The 17,435-nt window shown below is 41.9% G+C and overlaps 1 long non-coding RNA gene and 1 pseudogene across 2 annotated transcripts in view; one reads left to right on the top strand and one right to left on the bottom strand.

Annotated features, from left to right (window-relative positions):
- Nucleotides 1-1,666: 1,666 nt before the first annotated feature.
- LOC123652685 overlaps nt 1,667-17,435 on the top strand; it is a 37,262-nt gene continuing 21,493 nt past the window's right edge. For both annotated transcript variants that reach the window (XR_006742145.1, XR_006742144.1), the window contains exon 1: nt 1,667-6,731. This is a non-coding gene — a long non-coding RNA (uncharacterized LOC123652685). The remainder of the gene's footprint in view (nt 6,732-17,435) is intronic.
- Nucleotides 14,092-15,504, bottom strand: LOC118723917 (annotated as a pseudogene).

Genomic DNA, 17,435 nt, shown 5'->3' with positions numbered 1-17,435 from the left:
CATTCCTTTCACAAATACTGAAGACATGCCACCTGCCAGGCAGAGTGAGGGTCCAGGGCCATCAAGAGGAATGTGGTGTGCCCTTGCCCTGGAAGAGCCCACAAATCCACTGAGGAGGAATTAGAGGAACAAAAGGTCTCAACACAAGGTGGTCAGTACTGGAAGAGAGAAAGAAACCAGGAGCTGTGAGAGGGCAGGACTATCTGCTGGCTACACTGTTTCCAACTGCAGAGCACATGTGGGTGTATCACAGCTACGCAGATTTTCTCTATTTTTTTATTTTTTATTTTTTTTTGGAGCATCTGTACTACTTCTCGGAGTTCCATTCTGTAATAACCACATGCCATATTCTTTTTTATTATTTTTTAAAAATATTTTAATGATTTTTCTTACAGAGAGGAAGGGAGAGGGATAGAGAGCTAGAAACGTCGATGAGAGAGAAACATCGACCAGCTGCCTCTTGCACACCCCCTACTGGGGATGTGCCCGCAACCAATGTACATGCCCCTGACCGGAATCGAACCTGGGACCTTTCAGTCCGCAGACCGACGCTCTACCGCGGAGCCAAACAGGTTTCGGCAAGATTTTCTTTATTTTTTTTTTAAAATATATATTTTATTGATTTTTTACAGAGAGGAAGGGAGAGAGCTAGAGAGCTAGAAACGTTGATGAGAGAGAAACATCGACCAGCCGCCTCCTGCACGCCCCCCACTGGGGATGTGCCCGCAACCAACGTACATGCCCCTGACCGGAATCGAACCCAGGACCCCCCAGTCCGCAGACCGACTCTCTACCACTGAGCCAAACCGGTTTCGGCGAGATTTTCTCTATTTTTTAAAAACATTTTTTTTGAGTTCAGAAAGAGGGAGAGAGAGAAAGAAACATCAATAATGAAAGAGGATCATTGATTGACTGCTTCCTGCCCACCCCCTACTGGGAATCCAGCTCTCAACCCAGGCATGTGACCTGACAGGGAATTGAATAGTGACCTCCTGGTTCATAGGTCAAGGTTCAACCACTGAGCAACACCATCTGGACTAGATTTTCTCTATTAACAAATCAATTGCTTTTTATTGATTTGTACAGAATCCTAAAAGTACAGATCAATACATTTAAAGATTTATAAATATATATTTTATTCTTGAGTTCAACAAAAATGCATACAGTATTTTTGAATTTCTAACCACAAATTCACATGTGCAAAAGGAATATTGCATATTTCACCATTAGTAGTCCATCCTGTGTACTAGAATTAATTATCTGGGGATGCTTTTTTATTTTTAATCCTCACCTGAGAATATGTTTTTATTAATTATAGAGAGAAAGGAAGGGAGAAGAAGAGAGGGAGAAATATCAATGCGAGAGAGAAACATCAATCAGTTGCCTCTTGAATGTTCCCCAAACCGAGATCTAACTCGAAATCTGGGTATGTGCCCTGACCAGGACAATATTCCAACCAACTGAGCCACATCAGCCAGGCCTTAATATATATATAATTTTAAGACCTTCTCCTCCTACTTTTTCTTCTCCTCCTCCTTCTTCTATTAATCCTCACCCAAGGTTATTTTTCCCATTGATTTTTTTTTTTTTTGAGAGAGAATTAAAAGGAGAGAGGGAGGGAGAGAGAAATGTTGATGTGAGAGAAATGCATCAATTGCTTGCTTCCAGAACCCAACTTGACTGGAGCCAGGGATCAAACCTTCAACCCTTCCATATGAGGGCCAGCACTCTAACCACTGTGCAGCACTTTAAAAATTGAGTTTAAAGAGAATATGGGGGGAGAGGAGGCGGGGAGAGAGGATATTGATGAGATATAACTGGCAACTTAGGTACTTGCCCTTTTGGTGTTTGGGATAATGCTCCAGTAAACTGAGCCACACTGGCCATGGCTTTTAAAAAAATACCAATGTTTGGGCCACTTTTTCGTTGGTGGGCAAGACCTGAGAAAATTCATAATCAAAGGTGGGATGTACTGTGGAGGGTGAGAGATGCCTCCAGAATATATGCTGCTCCAGTGACCTACACTGACCACCACATTTGTGGCACATGCTGGCTAACCTACAACACTGGGAGTTTGGCACCATGAGCCCAGTCCATCTATGAAGGTCCCTTTGAAATGATTTTTCTCAGAAATGATTTCCCACCTGGAAAGTTGGCGCTTGAGGTTCCCCAATTAGATAGCTGTACCTTTTCAAGAAGCTTCATTTTCTTAAAAAATGTAAGTACCTCTGGGGAATCACACTGTTATGTAAAGAAATCCAAAGCACCAATTTGAAAAGATATATGCACATCTATGTTCAGTGCAGCATTATTTATAATAGCCATGATACAGAAACAACTTAAGTGTCCATTAACAGATGAATGGCTAACGAAGATGTGGTACGTATATACAAATGGAATATTATTCTGTCATAAGAAAGAATGAAATCTTACCATTTGTGACAACAAGGATGGGCCTAGAGGGTATTATGCAGAGGGAAAATAAGTCAGACAGGAAAGACAAACACCATATGTGGAATCTAAAGAACAAAACAAACTAACAAAGTTGAAACAGACTCATAGACATAGAAAACAGACTGATGGTTGCTAAAGAGGAGAGTGTTTGGGGACTGTGTGAAAACAATGAAGGGATTAAGAAGTATAAATTGGCAGTTACAAAATGAGCATGCAGATGTAAAGTACAGCATAGGGAATATAGTCAGTAATATTGTAATAACTGTGTATGGTGCCAGGGTGGGTACTAGACTGCCTGGGTATCACTTCGTATGTTATATAAATGTCTAACCTTTATAGTGTACACCTGAAGCCAATGTAATATTGAATGTCTACTGTAATTAAAAAATAAAAAAAATTAGTTATTGGTTATTTGTATTATATGGAACTCATTTCTTGACAGCAGGCTTTGAAAAGGTAGCAAGGCGGATCTATGAGCCTTGGGTTCTCTAACAAGAAGAGTGGCCTATGAGGGTCCCTCTCCAGGAACCATCCCTCAGCCAGGGCCTAAGCTCACTCCTGCAGCCCACCGCCTCCAAGTAGATCGGTCCTTCCTTTAAATGTTGCTTAACACTCACAGTACTTTTATAATTGTGCAGACGATGCTCTTTCATCTAGTTCTGACCCCTCCGTTTGCCATCTACAAACTTCTTCTTTGGAGCAGGATTCATGTCAAGAGAACCAAATAGGAAGCAAATGGAAAAATTCGTGAAGCCCACAAAACACAAATGGGAAAAAGCATCCCTGAGTCCACAGAGGGACGGGTCTGGGTCAATGCGGTCATCCTCTGTGGGCTACTCATACAATTAATGCCGTCCAGGCTCAAAGCATAAGCTCCTGCCCGCAGGGAGGCGGGCCATGACAGGAAATTGCTCTGGGGAGCACTTAGCGCATTCTGAGTGCCCTGTACATGTTGGGGATGTGAGCCTGCCTTCAGATGATGTCTCCTAGGAAGAAGGTGCTATGCAAATTCTTGTATTGTTATTCTTTTAGCACAAATTTATAATTGACTTTCGGTTAAATATTGCAGCAAGTTAAATTAATTCCGTATGATTACAGTCATTAAACAAATGCCTGGTAATGACTGCCTTCTTATTTTAGCATTCCTCAACTCACTGGGGTAATGCCATCTAAGGCTCTCTCTCCATTGTTAGATTAATTGGGATGCACAGCCTACAGTTTGCAATAGAGCAAACTGCTTTAGAGCAACCAGACCATGACTGAAGGTTACTTCTGGACTAATTTACCTTCCAGTTTTTCCTATCGCTCTTGCCATTCCATTAGTACAATTTACCAGTTGATTATAGCCTGCTGGTGGCTTAAGGCAATTTCTACCTGTTTAAAAAAAAAAAAAGTGTGCTTTTAAAACAAACACATGGACAGGCACTCTTTCTCCCATGATTATTCTTCTGACACTGACACTAACCCAAAACGATAGGGACTGGGATGATTTCCACCTGTGTTTCCCATTGGTGCGGTCACCCCAAGAATCACCTGCCACCTTAGCAAGCAGGACAGAAATAGTTAAGTCCCGAGGCTGCGGGTGAAAACTGCTGCCTGAGAGAGAAGCCATGTAAGATGTCCCAGCCAGGTGTGCAGGATCGCTGCCAGGTGTGGACGGAGAGAGGCTGTCCTCCTCAAGCCACGCTTCACAATCCAGGTCATCTGTCTGCTTGCCACTTAGCCCACTGGCCTGGTTCTGTCGAGTTCACGGAAGGGGAACACCCTGCCAGTCAGCTGACTGCCATGTCAGAGCTGCTGCTGTCTGCAGCATCGCAACTGCCGGAGCTCCGGTCCTGCAGTTTCCTGGTCGCAATGCGGCAGAGCCAAGGCAGACACAAAGCGCCAGAGCTTTAAAGTGTGTTTTTTTTTCTTTTTCTTTCCTGCTACCACTTAGCATTTCTCACATGAGGAGTATTTACCTTTGCGTAGCCAGCAGCAGAGAAGCGGTCTGCATGCACAGGACGGCTTCTCACTTGGCAGCGTGCATTTCCAGCAGAGCAGGTCCTGCTCGGAGCCTTGTGCAAACTGCCTGGCGGAGCGCGGCTGGTCTCCCACCACTGGTGGGAATGGTGCGGGGGCTCCTCATGCCAGGCCACCAGACCTGCAGGAATAAGGAGACGCTGCTTGCCACCATGGGTCTGGCTGGGGCCTGTGCGGGCACCTCCACCGAAGTGACGCTCTGGCTGTGCGACTCTCACAGCTCGCGGTTCAGGCTGGTCCGGGAGCTGGCGCAGATCCCCGGTGCTCAGTTAGAACTCTGAGGTTTCAAGGCGAAGCCAGACTCACTGACCTAAATCACTCCCAGTCCTCTCTGGATGCAGGGACAGCTGTCGACTAGCAGTGACCCAACCAGCCATCAAGTGGACAGTGCCCGTGATTGCAGCCCGGGTGCAGGTGGAGCCCGGGAGAAAGGCAGTCTAATTTCGGTCATCCGATGGCTTCTTCTTGTTTTCCTAAACACTCGTGCTCGCTTAAGTATACAGTTGTCTGGATTAGTCTGCCTTCCGTGCAGGCTTCATCTGCTCTGGCTGCAAATCAGGGTGCCAGGCAAGCCTGCTTTAGTCCTGGCTCCGGTCTGCGTGATGCTTGCTGTGCACTAGGACGGGTCACGCTGACAACAAAGAAGGAAGCAGGAAGCATCACTTTATCTTCTCTTGTGATGTTAGTGGTGCTGCCCGCGTGTGTGTGTGTGTGTGTGTGTGTGTGTGTGTGTGTGTGTGTGTGTGTGAATTCATCCGATCGAACAGCCTCACAGATATCATCATGGATGTGATTTTAATGATTTGGGGGGAAAAAGACAGCCTGTGGAGACAGCGATTTGAGACTGCAGCACATTTAGGTTATTGCCAATTCGAGCTACTTTGGTTTGTGAAGCTGAGCCCTCAGGGACGAGCTGGGTAACTGGGGAAGAGATGGTAGATAAAGAAATAAAAATGACAAGCGTAATGGAGGCTCTGTGAAGGGACTGTCAGAGCCTCGGTTCATGGATGGCAATTTCGCCAGGCTGAGATTGAATAATTCATAGAGTAAAATTACCCTGCTTTCACCTTGCCACCCGAAACCGGCATGATCCGAATCTCTAATAAATTTTCAAGATAAAGTAAAATGCCAATTTGAATCTGAAGAGCTGTTAAAGCCAGATGCTGCATCCCTGCATCTTTCGGTATCTCTCCCAATTATCCTGTGAGAACCGCACTTCATCATGAAGCACCATCAGGAGGGAGAATGACTGCGATTACAATAGCAACAATAGGATGCCATCGAATGATCTCTAATTTACCTAATTTGCTAAGACTGGCCGTGTGGTGTTAGCGCCCATTGTCTGTCACCACGCCTCGCCCCCTGGATCTCTCTCGCACAGGAACGGCAGTGCGGCAGTGTGCGTGACACCTTCCGGGAAAGCCCAGCTGAGAGCGTTCTCCTAGGACCTGGGTTACTGTGTCTCTTTTGTTTGGTCTGCATTTTTTTTGCATTCTTGTTTTGTTTCCCCCAAAGACTATACCCCAAAAGCCTGTTTGGGGAAATGGTGAGCCTGTCGTGGGTCTGGGGTGGATTCGTTTATAACGAGAGAGCATCCTCACGTTAATTTATACAGCCTCTTTATTTTAATATGTACAAGCATGTGTTTACTGGAAGGGAGGGGAGATTCTGTCCTGGGAGAGGAGCTTTAAAATGCAGCCAAGATGAAAGTGGTGTCCTGGTGTCTTTTTTGAAAGCCCTGGTGTGAAGTGTTAAAAACTTCTCCGATGGAAACGTCACACCTGTAATAGCTCTCGGGCAGCCTTTATTAAAAGCGTGTATGTGCGATCGAGTGATTAAGCGATGCTTTGGGACAGCGTTGGCTGTTTGTGTCTGTTTGCTCTCTAGCGGAAGTCGAACCTAAAGAGAACTTTTTCTCTGCCAGGCTGCACGCTTCATCCCAGGGCAGCTCTGCCGCCCTGAGAGAGTGGCATGGGTCATAAAGCCTCGCTGGGAACAGGCTATAAACATTCAATGGGCATGGTGGCTTCTGGAATCACTCCCAGTAGTATGAAGACAGTAAGTGGGTTCCCACTAGTCAGGTGATTGAAGTTTGAATAAGGTGTGATGTTGGAGAGATGAAGATCCTTGGGGAGAAACATACCTGTCTCCTATTGAGTTTTTTGCTTGGGACTCCGAGCTCTGATAGACTCTCCTTAATCTGTTACCTGGCTTTCCCCCTTCCTGCATCCCCACAAATGCTTTTGTCAGAGGAGGTAAGTTGTATTTCTAATCATTTGTATAACTGATTGTGCTCCTCGTTGTCTTGTTTCAGGGGGTATAAGCTTTCTGTGCTGTATTTTCTGTCCGCTTATTTTTATTCTCACTACCCTCAGGAAAATGAACAACTCTTTTCCCCACCCCCTTGTGTTTTCTAAGTACACATGAAAATGTGGCATTTTAAAAAGTGATTTAACTATAGTTTTTGTTCTCTTTATCAAAATACTTTCAAGGTCTTAATGTTTTTCAAAGGAAATGGGAAAACAGTTTTACTTAATAAGTAGTTGTTTAAAAATAGTAGGCAATTCGCTAAATACCAATAATGTTACCATGTTGTTTTCTTTAGATAGCTCACATTTCTAATACTGCAACTGTCTTTCTTATCTTTCCAGAAAGAGGTTTGGCTGTGAGTGACAAAGGGCTTTTCACAAGCCCACTGTCTATGTGCCAAAAATGTTTTCTTTTTTTCTTAGAAAAAATAATATAGCCTGGATAATCTGCAAAGGGTTTTTATAATTTCTGGCATTTTAAATCTCTTCAATAGTTAAAGTTTGAGCAGGGTAATTAATCACTGAGTGAGCAAGCTGTTTTCCATGTTTGATATTTAAGTAATAATGGCATCCTAAAATTATCTAAGAATAATTGGAAATCAGAGGTTTGTTACTTTTTGAGGACTCAGAAACTAATTGCATTAACTTGGTAACAGCAAATTTGAAGCTGATAGTTTTTATGATTCAAATATTTATACTTTCTTTTGTTGGAAAATAAGGGGTTTGTTTTATGTCTTTAGAATATAAGTGCCACTATCACTTATCATGTGTTAGTACTTGCTAATATAGAAATTCACTTGTTTTACCATAAAAAAAGAAAAAAAATTATCTTACAGATCTGCTAACTTAAAAAATTTGAGCTCCAATAGTTCCCTGAATTAAATATACTTTTCTTTTTAAACTCTAAGTAACTAAATGTAAATGAACATAGTATGTTTAAAGAAGTTCACTAGATAACTTGTAATGTATTATTAACAACTATTTCTACTATTTATGAACATATCTTACTTATAAATGCTCTGGATAACCATAGGTGCAAAAATCTACATAGATCACTACAATTGCGGGTAATTTTGAAAAATAACCAGCTGTGAAAGTGTACTATTAGGGGTTAATTTGGATGAATCTCAGACAATCATGGCTTAACAGTTTCTGTAGCTCATTATGTTTTGTTTGAGGTTCTTTTGGGAGTGGAGAGGTGGGTATGAAAGAGTTAGGTAAAAATTGTCTCCTCCCCCCTTAATTCAAACTCCCAATCACTGCAGAGCACTCACTGCAGCCGTGAGGAGTGGTTTAAAATTTAAATGTCCATAACCACATTCATGGGGTCCACAAGAACACCTCCCACAGTAAGACAGAATGCATACATTTTATCACTTACTAATTGCAGCTTTTTCTGGACATTAGTGTATTTTAGATTTCATCTCATTATTAAAGTCTAGCTTAGAGAAAAAAAAAAACTCTTGAGAGACATATTAAATCTACTTAATAGTTGTTAACTAGTTAACAAGTGCTGTGGTGAATAGATGTATTTCATATAGTCAACTCAAATATTCATAGTTGATATGGTATTTCTCTAATTAGCATATGTTACAAGAACAATGGCATATAGTATATTTCCTCCTAAGTTTTAAGTATAGAGAATTGAAACATGCCTTTATGAAGTACCAATATTTGTGCTACACTAGACTGTCAAAGAGAAAAAGGCAAGTGAGACAAAAGAAATGGGTAAAAATAAAGGAAAGCAATCTCATTAATCAGTGAGCTTTTTTTTTTAATGGCATTATCAAAAAGGTTAAAAATCTTGTGTCTGTGTACTGTCTTTTTAAAGAGCTTATTTTCTCCCTAAGAAAATCTTTCCAACAGTTTCTTATGAAAATTTGCAAACATACAGACTGAAAAGTTGTGAATACCCATATAGCAATAACTGAGACCATAGAAGTAACATTTTACTATCCTTGTTTGATTATACAATATATATCATATCCAACTATCTACCCCTCTGACCCTCCTTTAAAAATATTTTTATTGCTTTTAATGTTTTTAAAATTGATTTCAGAGAGAGGAAGGGAGAGATAGGAACATCAATGATGACAGTTGGCTGACTCCTGCTCACCCACGCTCCCCTCAATGGGGATTGAGTCAATATCTGAGCATGTGCCCTGACCAGGATTTGAACCATGACTTCCTGGTTCATATGTCGATACCATACCAACTGGGCTCTGTTCCTCCATTAATACATCTCAATATTTTGATACATTTTGCATTAGTACACTTTGGTACAAGGTATTAATACACTTTAGTTTAAGTCATTCTATATATAACATTACTTTAAGGCTATGCCTGCTGAACTATTTAAATTCAGTATCTGTTTTATTTACAGTGCTTACTTTAAATAAAATTTATATATGATAAAGACAGAATTTTGAAAAACAACATACTGTTATTCCTTATGAGGCATTCACTATTTCTTTAACATGAATTGCTGAATGCAAACTCCCACGACCCTAAGCTCTAACTTGGAAGGTACAATTTATGTGTTTATGATGGAGGAATATGGGCCCTTCCAAGCCTCAACCCCATTACTCAGGTAAGTCTTAAACATGGAGCAGGGGACCACTGGTAACTCAGTACCAGTACTGGGATGGGTGAGGTGTCAGGGCATACATAAGGTCTTCCCATTCTTATGACCAGTTTTACTTTCTTTCTCCTGCAGGCCCATGAAAATTAACACATTTGCTTTTGTACAATCACCAACTCTTTTTCTACTTGGGTTCTTCTCTTCTTCTTCCCTTTCCTCTTCTACTTTGCCCAATCAGCCTTCTCTTTTCTACTTCTACTAGACTTCTAATTTATTTTCCCCTCTGACAAGAGAACAAATCATTCTATAAGATTCAATTTCAGGGAAATGGTTATGGAAAGCAAAGATGGAGATTTAAATAATTATAAGAACTCTTCAGAGCTTAGTTTTTCTTGGCCTTACAAAAAATATTGATATAAACGAGTTAAGAATTACCCTCTCACCACCTCTGCTTGAATCCATCTCTTGGATCCAGTCTTGTGGATCTGATTTATCCATTACTTTCTTAATTGAACCCTAGACAAAGCTCCTCTAAGATTTTTATTGGGATGGTCTTAGGAATAAGGACATTTCCATGCTTCCAAAATCTGCTAACTTTGGTAGACTGCAGCATCCAGTCACCAGCTGTGGTCCATTGCACTTTCACCCAGTAGCAGCAGAAGGCCTGCCTTTTAAGTTTTACTCCTGACCCAGGCCCTGACCCTGGGTAAGAAAATTCTCAGTTTTCTTTCCCTAGGCTTTGGTCCAAGTGTATATGGCAATCACTTTCTAGGTAGTGTCTCCCTCAGTCCATCTCCTTCATTCAGTTCAGCATGCCTAAAGTTTCATCAGATTCTAGATAAAGATATCATTACTTAGTTATGGCTGGGTCTAGTTTGGCTGGAATTCCACCAACTTGCCTATTTATTTATTTATTTATTTATTTATTTATTTTTATTAAATTATTATCTGTGTACATATTTTAACATTGCCCCCCCCCCCGATACATACCCTCCCTCCCCAGAGTTTTGTGTCCATTGGTTGTACTTATATGCATGTATACAAGCCCTTCGGTTGATCTTTTATCTCCCCCAGATCTCCCTACCCTCCCTGCTGTAATTTGACAGTCTGCTTGATGCTTTACTGTTACTGTCTTTATATCTATCTTTTGGTTCATCAGTTTATAATGTTCTTTAATATCCATAAATGAGTGAGGTCGTGTGGTATTTCTCTTTCATTGACTGGTTTATTTCACTCAGCATAATGTTCTCCAATTCCATCCAGGTCGCTGCAAATGATAAGAATTCCTTCTTTTTTTTTGGCAGCATAGTATTCCATTGTGTAGATGTACCATAGTTTTTGGATCCAATCATCTGCTGAAGGGCACCTAGGCTGTTTTCAAATTCTAGCTATTGTAGATTGTGCTGCTATGAACATAGGGGTGCATATATCCTTTCTGATTGGTGTTTCTAGTTTCTTGGGAAATATTCCTAGGATTGGGATTACTGGGTCAAATGGGAGTTCCATTTTCAGATTTTTGAGGAAGCTCCATACTGTTCTCCACAGTGGTTGCACCAGTCTGCATTCCCATCAGCATTGCACAAGAGTTCCTATTTCTCCGCAACCTCGCCAACACTTGTCATTTGTTGATTTGTTGATGTTGGCCATTCTGACAGGTGTGAGATGGTACTGAATTGTTGTTTTGATTTGCATCTCTCGGATAATTAGTGACTTTGAGCATGTTTTCATGTGCCTCTTGGCCTTCCTTCTGTCTTCTTTTGAAAATATTCTATTTAGGTCCATTGCCCATTATTTAATTGGATCATTCATTTTCCCTTTATTTATTTGTATAAGCTGTCTATAGATGTTGGAGATTAAACCTTTATCAGTGATAACATTTGCAAATATGTTCTCCCATACAGTGGGCTTACCAACTTGCCTATTTTTATAAAGCAGTAATCCTACCTAATAAAAGTGTAATATGCAAATTAACCATCACTTCGCTACATCCATAAGCCATGCCCACCAGCCACGCCCATCAGTCAATCAGAGAGAGTATGCAAATAAACCCAACCAAGATGGCTACAGCCACAGAGAGCAGGAGGGAGGCTTGGGTTTTTCAGGCAATGGAGAAGCCAAGCTTTCTGCATGCCCTTACTGACCTAGGCCTCCACTCAAGGTTGCAAAGTTTTAATTATAGAAGGTAAACAAATCCAAACAGAAATGGCTGCCAGCCACAGAATGAGCAGGACGCTTGGCTCCGCTCAAGGCTACAAAGTTTCAATTGTAGAAGGTAAATAAATTCCAGATACCAGGGCCTCCACTTGGGGGTGTGGCTGGCCTGCAAACCACCAAAGGTCCCTCACTCAGGCCATCCCATGCCTCAAAGGAACTCCCATCCTGAACGGGGATACCCTTCAAGGCAAACCAGCTGGGCCCCGCCCATGCACCAGGCCTCTATCCTATCTAATAAAAGAGTAATATGCAGATTGACCATCACTTCAACACACAGATCAAGATAGCTGTCCCTAAGTGGACACAAGATGGCTACCACAAGATGGCCATCAGGGGAAGGCAGTTGGCAGGCACCAGGCCTGCAAGGGAAGGCAGTTGAGAGGGACCAGGCCTTCAAGGAAGGGCAGTTGGAGGTGATCAAGCCTGCAGGGGAGGGCAGTTAGGGATGACCAAGCTGGCAGAGAAGGGAAGTTGGGGGCAAACAGGCTGTCAGGGGAGCAGTTAGACATCAATCATGCTGGCATGGGAGTGGTTAGAGGGTGATGAGGCTAGCAGGCAGAAGCGGTTAGGGGCAATCAGGAAGGCAGGCAGGCGAGCAGTTGAGAGTCAGAAGTCCTGGATTGTGAGAGGGATGTCTGAGATTGGAGAGGGTGCAGGCTGGGCTGAGGGACACCTCTTTTCCCTCTCAAGCATGAATTTTGTGCACCGGGCCTCTAGCTGGTTATAACAGACTGGTTAAGATTTAGGCTATGTAGGAAGACTAACTATTCAACCAATGCATTATTTCAGGCAATGTCACTGAACCATTTGAAGCTATACTTCTTCAAAACTTTCCGTATTACATTACATTTGTATATGTTCTATAATAGGTAAGTTGCATATATATATAATGTATATTATATAACATATATAATCATATTACATTTTATTCAGTATATATAACGTAGTTGGCACAGTGCCTGGCCCCTACTTGGTACTCATTGTATGTTAGTGTCATTACTGCCATCATCATCTGCAGCAGCATATTAACAGAAGATGCCATCATCATAAAATTCAACTGGCCCTCAATGGAGGTCATCTAACAGATTCTAGCAGACTGCCCTCTCTTCCTATGTCCAAATTTGCTTATCTTGATGGACCTCACATTAAAGTCCCTCCTCTTCCCCCTCCTCCTCCCTACACATACTTTTTCAAAATATCTTTTTATTGATTTCAAAGAGAAAGGGAGAGAGAGAAAGAAATAGAAACATCAATGATGAGAGAGAATCATTGATTGACTGCCTCTTGCACATCCCCTACGGGGGATTGAGTCTGCAACCTAGGCATGTGCCCTGACCAGGAATTGAACTGTGACTTACTGGTTCATAGGTCAACATTCAACCACTGAGCCACACTGGCCCAACATGTCCCTCTGTTTTTAAGGTCTAAAAAGCCCTCAGCTTTTAGCTCCTGGTGGAGCAGAAATGACCACTAGAACTCAATGAATGATTAAGCTCTTCTACGTGAGTGCTCCAGGATTTCCTTCAGGGTCCCCATGACACCACCCTCCTTCTTTCAGAATTCCATTACTACAAAATCAATAGTGGAATATGTACAAGTATAAGTTTAATTTAATTTTAACAAAAGGGGAGGAAGTTGGATTTCCCCTTTAGGAGGGTTAAAGACCAGCTTCACGGAAGATTAATTCCTACCACATCATCTCCTAATCCTTTCTGTCCCACAAAACAGAGCAGCTGATTGAGGCTCTACCAGAGCAGCACAGTTTTTATCAAGAGCGGCTCTGCCCTGGTCCCCTGCCCCCCTCTTGAGAGCTGCATTTCAGAAGGCCCTGCTCTGCCCCTCTGTTGTTATTCCCTGTCCCAACCCTCCCCATGAGACAAGAGTCAATGGGTAGAGGGGACGTGTCCCCCGGAGCCCATGCCTCACCTTGCTCATAGAACATCCAGAGAACATCCTTTATGCCCCCACACACATCCCTGCACCTCCAACCTGCACGGCTGAGGGTGAATGGTGCTGCTAGTCCATGTTCTCCTAGACCTCAGAGGTGAACAGAGGAGGCTGTTGGGGAGCAGCCTCAGGTGGGCTGGAGTGTCCATGTGTGTGGGAGAAGCTGTGACTAATGCAAGAAAGAGCTGGAAGTGGGCAGAGGAGAGGTCAGGCCAGAGGCAACTGTCCACATTGCTGCCACATTTGGGCATGGAATGCCAGAGCAGGGGAGAACTCTTAAGTTCAATCATGGTCTCAGGAAGGTGTATTTATCAAGGAAAGAGAGTAGAATTTATTTTATTTTTTTTAAAAAACTTTTTTAGGGTTTAACACACCCTTTTAATTTGTTTATAAGTATTTTTAAGATTTAAAGTGTTTCCTAGTAGGAAAACATTATCTGAACAAATATTATAATGGCAAACTGCTGTAAAATGTTACAGTTGTATTTAGAAAGGAGGGGTAGGGATTCTCCTCAAAGCACCCCAGCTTTCTTCATGAGAAGGTCAGAGGTACACTGCTTTGTATTATTGTGACATCCATTGGGTGGTCCAAGTTGCTTTTCCTTCAGCAAGGGCTCTATTTGTCAGAAGGGCATTATGATTGACCTCCAAATTTGGCTGACAATTTACTGATGAGATTCATAACCTTTGGGTTGCTCTGATATTTTGACATATTTGCTGGGTTCTGAGCCACATCCTGGAAGGCCACCATAACTTCTGGATCCTGCATGGCTGCAAGGACCTCTGGATCACTAAGGATTTCGTTGAGTCCAGGCATTCCTGCCATCCCAGGCACACAGACCCCATTCCAGGCATTCCTCTAGGAAAATTCCCAGGCATCCCCCCAGGAAAGCCACCTGGAAAAGAGCCAAACTGAGCTCCTGATTGTCGTCTGGCTTCTTCCTCCCTCTGGGCTTTCTCATGTTCTTCCCGAGCCTTCTTGACCCTTTCCATCCTTTCTTTGATCTCTCGCTCTTCCCATTTCCGCTCATACTTCGTCTGATGTTCTGCGGTTTTCTAGGCCTTTGGTTGAACTTCTTTCAGCATTGCACTGGCATCTTCATCATAGTCCAATTTACACGCAAGGGCAAGATCATGGGCTGCTTCTTCCGAGTGGCCCAGGAGTCTGTGTGCTTTCCCGCGCCACTTGTAAGGCTGAGCTGAATCAGGATTTATTTCAATAGCTCTGTCACAGTCTCAGATAGCAGCATTTGGCTTCTGTAATTTGATGAAGACACTGGCTCTCTTGGCATACAGAATAGCCAAATGAGGATTCAGCTTGATGACATCTGTGAACAAGTCTATGGCTTTCTGTAGTTCACCATCATTTAGGGCACATGTGTCAAACACAAGGCCCGCGGGCCAAATCCATCCCGCCAGGCCTTGCAATGTGGCCCGCACCGCGCTGTCATCACTGCACTCCGCTGCGTTTCCATCACAATGACAGTTTATGACTGTTCAGTAAACCATTCAGCCCGCGATTTAGGCTGGATTTTAGATTTTGGCCCCTTCTCTGATTGAGTTCGACACCCCTAATTTAGGGCATCAATAGCAGCCACTTTTTTACCATTTGCCTGATCCATCATCTTGTCAGTTATCTCTACATTTTCATCTCCCATTTCTTGAGGAGCGTCAGTGTCTGGTTCAATCACACTCTCATTGTTGATTTCTAGATCACTTTCCTCACTTGATGGTTCATCTGTCTTTATGTCTTCCTCCACCTTCTTACTATCTGTTTTTTCCTCCTTATTTTCTTCTGTTTTAGTTTTATGAGTAGCAGGTGTTATTTTACCTCCCATACTCTCCACCCACTCCCGCAGGAAGCGCATCTCCTCAGCGTGTAGCACGCTCGGGTCCTGCTTGCACATCTTCAGGAAGGCGCGGAATTCGCTCACTTTGCGGGGGTCCATGGCTGGGTGGGCGGCGGGGCTGCGGCAGGCACCGGAAAGAGAGTAGAATTTATTTTAGTTTTACACCATGTTGGCTTGATTTGTAACTTTTAAATATTAGAAATACAGTATTGGAGGCCTCCACATGTACTTTGCCCAGGCTCTGCAATGGCTGGGTAAGGCCTGCAACTGAGCTAGAGATTGTGAAGGTCTCAGTTCTTAAAAAACCTGGTTGGTTGGTCATTGTTATATATTAGTGGCCAAGTAAATCTTTCCCACTAGTACAAAGGGAAGAAGGGTGTTTAGTCACTAAAATCTAGGAAGCTCAATCTCTAGTTGATATTTTTAATTAAAAAATTTTCTTAAAATTAGTAAATTCTAACAATTTGAAGTTCATATTTTCATATAGAAGATTCTATATGTAAAAAAATGTAAAATTAGTTCTCTTTTTCTTTCCTCCCGACCCCTTTCTCTTTCTCATTCCTCCTGGCGTATCAAAGAGGTAAACTATTTATTTATTTATTTATTTATTTATTTATTTATAGGGTCGACAACTAAGTAATTGCGGGTTTCACACATATATGGATTCAGTTGAATTTTTAGGTTTGCAGACGTAGTACAAATGTAAAACACATTTTGTTATTTGATAGTTGGCTATTCAGCTGTTAATCAGTAAAAAAAGTTCTTTGATCTGTTTTGTAGTTTTCGTTTGGCGTTCGTTGAAAAATGGAAAATCAAAAGGAACATTTTTGTCATATTTTGCTTTTTTATTTCCGCAAAGGGAAAAACGCATCGCAAGCTCATAAGAAGTTATGTGCTGTTTATGGTGACGAAGCCTTAAAAGAACGGCAGTGTCAAAATTGGTTTGCCAAATTTCGTCCTGGTGATTTTTCACTCAAAGATGAAAAACGCTCTGGTCGTCCAGTTGAAGTTGATGACGCCCTAATCAAAGCAATAATCAATTCGGACTGTCACAGTACAACACGTGAGATTGCAGAGAAGCTTCATGTATCACATACATGCATTGAAAATCACTTAAAACAACTTGGCTATGTTCAAAAACTCGATACATGGGTTCCTCACGAACTGGAAGAATCACAGTTAATGCAACGCATTAGCAGCTGCGATTTGCTAAGGAAACGTAATGAAAATGATCCATTTTTAAAACGACTGATAACTGGCTATGAAAAATGGGTTGTTTACAACAATATCAAGCGGAAAAGATCGTGGAGCAGGCCAGGTGAACCAACTCAAACAACATCAAAAGCTGATATTCATCAAAAGAAGGTTTTGTTATCAGTTTGGTGGGATTACAAAGGAATTGTCTACTTTGAACTCTTACCACCCAACCGAACGATCAATTCTGATGTCTACATTGAACAACTAATGAAATTAAACAATGCAGTTGAAGAAAAGCGGCCCGAATTGACAAATCGAAAAGGTGTTGTATTCCATCATGACAATGCAAGGCCACACACATTTTTGGTCACTCGGCAAAAATTAATGGAGCTTGGTTGGGATGTTTTGCCACATCCACCATATAGTCCTGACCTTGCACCATCTGATTACTTTTTGTTTCGATCTTTACAAAACTCCTTGAATGGTAAAAATTTCAATAATGATGATGATGTCAAATCGTACCTGATTCAGTTTTTTGCTAATAAAAACCAGAAGTTTTTTGAACGTGGAATTATTATGCTGCCTGAAAGATGGCAAAAGGTCATTGATCAAAATGGGCAATACATTACAGAATAAAGTTATTTAGTTCCATGAAAAAATTGTCTTTGATTTTCTTTTAAAAATCCGCAATTACGTAGTTGCCGACCCAATATTTATTTATTTATTTATTTATTTATTTATTTATTTATTCATTTATTTATTTATTTTTGTACGTAAACTAGCCAGAAATCCAGCAGCTAGCTGAACTAGGTAGGCTATAGTTAGGATTGGCAAAATGACTATGGACCCAAAGGCACCCTTT

This window comes from Pipistrellus kuhlii, unplaced genomic scaffold, assembly GCF_014108245.1.
Source record: "Pipistrellus kuhlii isolate mPipKuh1 unplaced genomic scaffold, mPipKuh1.p scaffold_m20_p_2, whole genome shotgun sequence".
NCBI lineage: Eukaryota > Metazoa > Chordata > Mammalia > Chiroptera > Vespertilionidae > Pipistrellus > Pipistrellus kuhlii.
This window is presented reverse-complemented; position numbering and strand designations above follow the sequence as displayed.